This window comes from Salmo salar, unplaced genomic scaffold (assembly GCF_965601325.2).
Source record: "Salmo salar unplaced genomic scaffold, fSalSal1 ptg000257l, whole genome shotgun sequence".
Taxonomy (NCBI): Eukaryota; Metazoa; Chordata; class Actinopteri; order Salmoniformes; family Salmonidae; genus Salmo; species Salmo salar.
Window position 1 is genome coordinate 1,273,346 of NW_027675339.1, and position 7,021 is coordinate 1,280,366.

General features: G+C 38.8%; 1 long non-coding RNA gene across 1 annotated transcript; it reads left to right on the plus strand.

The window, feature by feature from the left end:
• The first annotated feature begins 2,184 nt into the window (after positions 1-2,184).
• Positions 2,185-6,657, plus strand: LOC106596051 (uncharacterized). The gene is made up of 2 exons (XR_014383274.1): positions 2,185-3,225; positions 4,548-6,657. It is a non-coding gene; the product is annotated as an uncharacterized LOC106596051 (long non-coding RNA).
• The last annotated feature ends 364 nt before the right edge of the window (positions 6,658-7,021 follow it).

The following is a 7,021-nucleotide window of genomic DNA, read 5'->3' on the forward strand; positions in this document are numbered from 1 at the left end:
GGAGGAAAGGTGGTTGTCTGGAAAGAGTGGGAGAGGTTTTGTTTTAGCCTCAACACTGATACATTTCACTTCTGCTTTTAGTGTCAACTTGAATTAGAGTGTGGCTGTGGAAGACTGGTCCCTTGATGATGTCTGCAAGTGGCTGAGTACCAATGATTCCATGATTCCATCCCATCATTCCAAGGTTCACAATCTGTCTGCAGAATGCCAACTCTATTCAACTGTCCACTTTGCAACAAGCCTCCTTTCTCTGTGTCCAGACTACTCACACATATTGTCCTCTATCACCAGCACGAACCACATGTTGTAATGACCTGTGGAGTTAATGGGTGTGGGGAAAACAAATAGATGTTTCAGCATCTATCAGTCACACATCTACCAAAACCACAGAGAGATTTTAAGAGCCAACTTAGATGAGAATTGCCCTCATGATGAATTTGAGACTGGGACTGATCCCATTGAAGATGACATGAGCGATGTAGAGAGTCTGCCAGAGGCTGAATATGTTCAAGCCACAGAGATCAACACTGAGCAGCTAATTGAAGGTCTCTAAAACAATATCTGTCTTTTTATTTAGTAAATCAGGAAAGAACACTGCATCCCAGCTACGGTACAGAATAACATTGTTGAGGACCTCAGAACCATTTTGGATGCGTTTATGACCCACTACAGTGATCCCCTCAGGTTTCATCTGACAAATAAATATGGTTGAACATGACGATCTCAGGGACTTGCTTAACAACTCTGCAGTATTTGAGGAATGCATTAGATGCATAAGCTCTGAGTGGATGCTGGAGCATTACTGTGTGAAAGAATTGGACATGGTCAGGACAATTGAAGTACCACTGAGCAACAAAGAAGGTTATAAAACAAGGTCATTTCAATACAGCTACATGGCCCCCAGGCTATATGAATATAAAGAGACATGAGACAAAACAACCATAATGAATCAGATTACATGGCCCCCAGGCTATATGAATATAAAGAGACATGAGACAAAACAACCATAATGAATCAGATTACATGGCCCCCAGGCTATATGAATATAAAGACATGAGACAAAACAATCATAATGAATCAGATTACATGGAGAGGAGGGACCTGATCCTAGATCATAATGAATCAGATTACATGGAGAGGGGGGACCTGATCCTAGATCATAATGAATCAGATTACATGGAGAGGGGGACCTGATCCTAGATTATAATGAATCAGATTACATGGAGAGGAGGACCTGATCCTAGATCATAATGAATCAGATTACATGGAGAGGAGGACCTGATCCTAGATCATAATGAATCAGATTACATGGAGAGGGGGGGACCTGATCCTAGATCATAATGAATCAGATTACATGGAGAGGGGGGACCTGATCCTAGATCATAATGAATCAGATTACATGGAGAGGAGGACCTGATCCTAGATCACAATGAATCAGATTACATGGAGAGGGGGGACCTGATCCTAGATCATAATGAATCAGATTACAAGGAGAGGGGGACCTGATCCTAGATCATAATGAATCAGATTACATGGAGAGGGGGGACCTGATCCTAGATCATAATGAATCAGATTACATGGAGAGGGGGGACCTGATCCTAGATCACAATGGATCAGATTACATGGAGAGGGGGGACCTGATCCTAGATCATAATGAATCAGATTACATGGAGAGGGGGGACCTGATCCTAGATCATAATGAATCAGATTACATGGAGAGGGGGACCTGATCCTAGATCATAATGAATCAGATTACATGGAGAGGGGGACCTGATCCTAGATCATAATGAATCAGATTACATGGAGAGGGGGGGACCTGATCCTAGATCATAATGAATCAGATTACATGGAGAGGAGGGACCTGATCCTAGATCATAATGAATCAGATTACATGGAGAGGAGGGACCTGATCCTAGATCATAATGAATCAGATTACATGGAGAGGGGGGGACCTGATCCTAGATCATAATGAATCAGATTACATGGAGAGGAGGGACCTGATCCTAGATCATAATGAATCAGATTACATGGAGAGGAGGGACCTGATCCTAGATCATAATGAATCAGATTAACTGGAGAGGAGGGACCTGATCCTAGATCATAATGAATCAGATTACATGGAGAGGGGGGGACCTGATCCTAGATCATAATGAATCAGATTACATGGAGAGGAGGGACCTGATCCTAGATCATAATGAATCAGATTACATGGAGAGGGGGGACCTGATCCTAGATCATAATGAATCAGATTACATGGAGAGGGGGGACCTGATCCTAGATCATAATGAATCAGATTACATAGACAGGGGGAGCTGATCCTGGTTCAGCACTCCTCCTTTGAGACACTGCCTTTATGAATAAGGAATGCTGTTGTAAAGTCTAGTTACAGCAGGTGTTTACTGCCATCTAGTGGAAGATACCAATAAAACACTTTATTATCAGGGTGGGGAGACGGCTGAGTGCAGGATCCATGGTGAGATGACAAAAGAGGAAAACACACTATATGGAGAGAAGTACAAATAAAGTATTTCTGAACAATAAAGGACAGAGTAAGATAATGAATACCTGGAATTACATATTATTACTAGTTAGTAGATCTCTTCTGTCATCATTATTTACCCATACACCGGTGACGTCAGAAGGGACGTGATTTCCTCATATGAAAGTGAAAGTAACTGTGGTTACAAAATGTAGCGCACATTTCTCAGCAACATTAGAAGCAGGATAAATGTGTTGATTTGAAGGACAGACTGACAGACTCTGGTAAGTCTTGGCTACATATAACTATTATAAAGTTAGGTCGTAGTCAGACATTCAATAGACAGAGTAACCTTGAGATATGATTCTTTATCATGCTGACCAACCTGGGCCCGTTTTCCACGATGGAATTTAGGCTTAACGCTGGAAACGCATAAGAAGTGGTAAACGATAATTAACAAAATACAAAGTTGAGTAAACGCTATTTTACAAATAAAAAGGTGCTTAAGCGCGTTTACGTGGGTTTACCCTCCACTACATCCCCGTTGATGTGGTGTGCAGCGTAGAGTGTATAGTCATTTAGTCTCTATAGACCAGGTGGCCAGTTGGTGAGAAACTGTTCAGATGGGGTGGTTTAGACCACTGCACCACCCAGGAGGTGACTGAAAGTAAATATGTGATTTTGTACAGGATCCATTTTGAGATGACAGAGCAGAAAACACTATATGGACAATACTGACAAATAAAGTAAGTATTTATGAACAATAATTCATTCTAAATGACAGAGTATGTGAATGAATACCTGGAATGAGATATTACTAGTTAGTAGAACTGCTACTTGAGCTGAGTTGCTGACAGACAGCAGTTTTCAAAGTGGAAACTAATCAGTAGGTCTACATGTTATCAGTAAAACGTCTGGTAAAGATGGTGGAGGAGCTTTTACATTATATGGTTTTATGTTTATCTCAGGGTTTCTCATCCTTTGGTTCTTATCCAGCACGTACACACCTTACAGGGGAAAAACACAACTAAACCTGATTTCCAGTAAATTATAAGTTTAGCTAAAATAATGTAAGAGAGATGTCTTGAAGAAGGACTATAACATTTTTTAAGCAAGATTCAGAACAGTGTCACGTTACTGCTGTCTCATGTAACTGACTGTTAGCCCCACCCTCTGGTTACTGTTGTTATGTGAAGGGTGACTCCTTGACTACAGTTGAAACTGACTGTTAGCTCCACCCTCTGGTTACTGTTGTTATGTGAAGGGTGACACCTTGACTGCAGTTGAAACTGACTGTTAGCTCCACCCTCTGGTTACTGTTGTTATATGAAGGGTGACTCCTTGACTACAGTTGTAACTGACTGTTAGCTCCACCCTCTGGTTACTGTTGTTATATGAAGGGTGACTCCTTGACTACAGTTGAAACTGACTGTTAGCTCCACCCTCTGGTTACTGTTGTTATGTGAAGGGTGACTCCTTGACTACAGTTGAAACTGACTGTTAGCTCCACCCTCTGGTTACTGTTGTTATATGAAGGGTGACTCCTTGACTACAGTTGAAACTGAATAAAAGAAAGTATCTGTACAGGGTCATTTTGAGATGACAGAGCAGCTCATAGTTTAACCTCTAAACTGCAACTCAGTTTCCAAGTAAAGTGAGTATTTCAGGTTAATAATGTAGAATAAAGTAGAGGGAACATTTGGAATCCACTAAACTAGTGTAGGAGTGCTGCTGAGTCATTCCTACCATGTGGTGCCTTTTCTGTCCCCGGGAAATATCAGTTCTTATTTAGTGTAAAATGTGGATTCAAAAAGGCTTTAAATATCAGGTGTCCTTTACCTTATAAACACCAAAATATGGATCCTGAAAGGGAATGTTATGCATTTTAACACTTTTTGTCAGAAGATGTAGGCGTTTTTGTCCCCAGGTGTTATTTATCAACTTCTACAATAAATATAAGCCATAAAATAACAAAATGTTAAACTGTTTCTTCATTATTTTATAGTCCTAGTTGAAGTCTCTTTCATCAATGACTTTTTTCATGATTATTGTATTTATCTATCCATAGGGGAAGCCTGGGCAACTGAAATGTCTGAGCTTTTTCAACAGTGTAACTATGAACATCTGTACCAAAACCAAATGAAGGGAGACATAGATATGATTAAAAAACAACTGTTGATGCGACATGAAAAAAAGATGGGTGGAGGAGATGAATCATAAACCCAAATTGAGAACCTTTTGTTTGATTCAGGGTGAATTGGTGTGTGAGAGATATATTATGTATAACCTACCTAAAAGCAAGAGATCTCTATGTGCACAGGGAAGATCAGGGATATTGTCTCTGTGTATTGAAACAGGTCAGATCAGGGATATTGCCTCTGCGTATTGAAACAGGTCAGATCAGGGATATTGTCTCTGCGTATTGAAACAGTTCAGATCAGGGATATTTCATCTGCGTATTGAAACAGTTCAGATCAGGGATATTGTCTCTGCGTATTGAAACAGTTCAGATCAGGGATATTTCCTCTGAGTATTGAAACAGGTCAGATCAGGGATATTGTCTCTGAGTATTGAAACAGGTCAGATCAGGGATATTGTCTCTGCGTATTGAAACAGGTTATTTCAGGGATATTGTCTCTGTGTATTGAAACAGGTACGATCATGGATATTGCCTCTGAGTATTGAAACAGGTAAGATCAGGGATATTTTCTCTGAGTATTGAAACAGGTCAGATCAGGGATATTGTCTCTGCGTATTGAAACAGGTTATTTCAGGGATATTGTCTCTGTGTATTGAAACAGGTACGATCATGGATATTGCCTCTGAGTATTGAAACAGTTCAGATCAGAGATATTGTCTCTGAGTATTGAAACAGGTCAGATCAGGGATATTGTCTCTGCGTATTGAAACAGGTTATTTCAGGGATATTGTCTCTGTGTATTGAAACAGGTACGATCATGGATATTGCCTCTGAGTATTGAAACAGGTAAGATCAGGGATATTTTCTCTGAGTATTGAAACAGGTAAGATCAGGGATATTTTCTCTGAGTATTGATACAGGTCAGTATTGTGGTGAAATGGAGGAAAGACTATGTAACTATTGTGACCTTAAAGAAATAGAGAATTAAACTGATTTAATCCTCTATTTCCTTTTCTACCATGACATACGCTTGCTCTTATTCCAGAAAGACCACCAGATATACCCTGGCAGTATGTGATGAGTGATGAGGAGAAATTGAAATGTTTTTTTGTCCATTGTGTATTTCCGTTTGTGGAATATTTAGATAAATCCTGGAATATAAGAAAAATGTTTACCTATAATTAAATTGTAAAAATATTTAGCTTCTGCGTGGTAAATGGTACATGTGTATATAGATTGTGTATAGACTTGTCTCCCATATGACTCTTCTATGTGGTAAATGGTATGTGTATATATAGATTGTGTATAGGTTTGTCTCGCCTATTGAGTCTTCTATGTGGTAAATGGTATGTGTATATATAGATTGTGTATAGACTTGTCTCCCATATGAATCTTCTATGTGGTAAATGGTATGTGTATATATAGATTGTGTATAGACTTGTCTCCCATATGAGTCTTCTATGTGGTAAATGGTATGTGTATATATAGATTGTGTATAGACTTGTCTCCCATATGACTCATCTATGTGGTAAATGGTATGTGTATATATAGATTGTGTATAGACTTGTCTCCCATATGAATCTTCTATGTGGTAAATGGTATGTGTATATAGATTGTGTATAGACTTGTCTCCCATATGAATCTTCTCTTTGTGTCAGACTGGGTTCAAATTCCTTCTGTTTATTTTTTTCTGTATTTATTTATCTGTATATGTTATGTATGTATATATATACAGTATGTATATATGTATGTATGTGTATATATACAGTGTGTATATATGTATATTATTGTACTGCTCTAGGGATATAATTATTGTTTGCATCACCTTATTTACTATTATGTATTGATTTTTACCTTACGTTGTTTTCATTCTTCATGTGATGCTCAATGCAGAGAGCACTGAAGAGGAATTATCATTTAATTACCACAGTCAATTATTGTAATGTTTGTTTATGTGGCAATTAACCCCATAAGGGATGGGTTGCCAGTTGGCGATTTGACACGGAAATAAAATATCATTCATTCATTTGTTCATTCATTTGTTCATTCATATTATTTAATTTAAGTTTTTCTGTGTCCCCCTAATATCACTTTCCACCCTGTTAGTTTGCTGTAATTCCTAGAGCAACACATAGAACACCAGCTTGTTTGTACGAATCTCAGCTTTCAATAGAGGTATCATAATAGTTTGTTGTCCAAACCATTCAGACTCTACACACGATTTTGTGAGAAGACAGATTAGTCTGACAAACACCACTCTAGCTCTGACAACTAGATCATAGTGAATCAGATTACATGTAGAGGGGGGACCTGATCCTAGATCATAATGAATCAGATTACATGGAGAGGGGGACCTGATCCTATATCATAATGAATCAGATTACATGGAGAGGAGGGGGGAC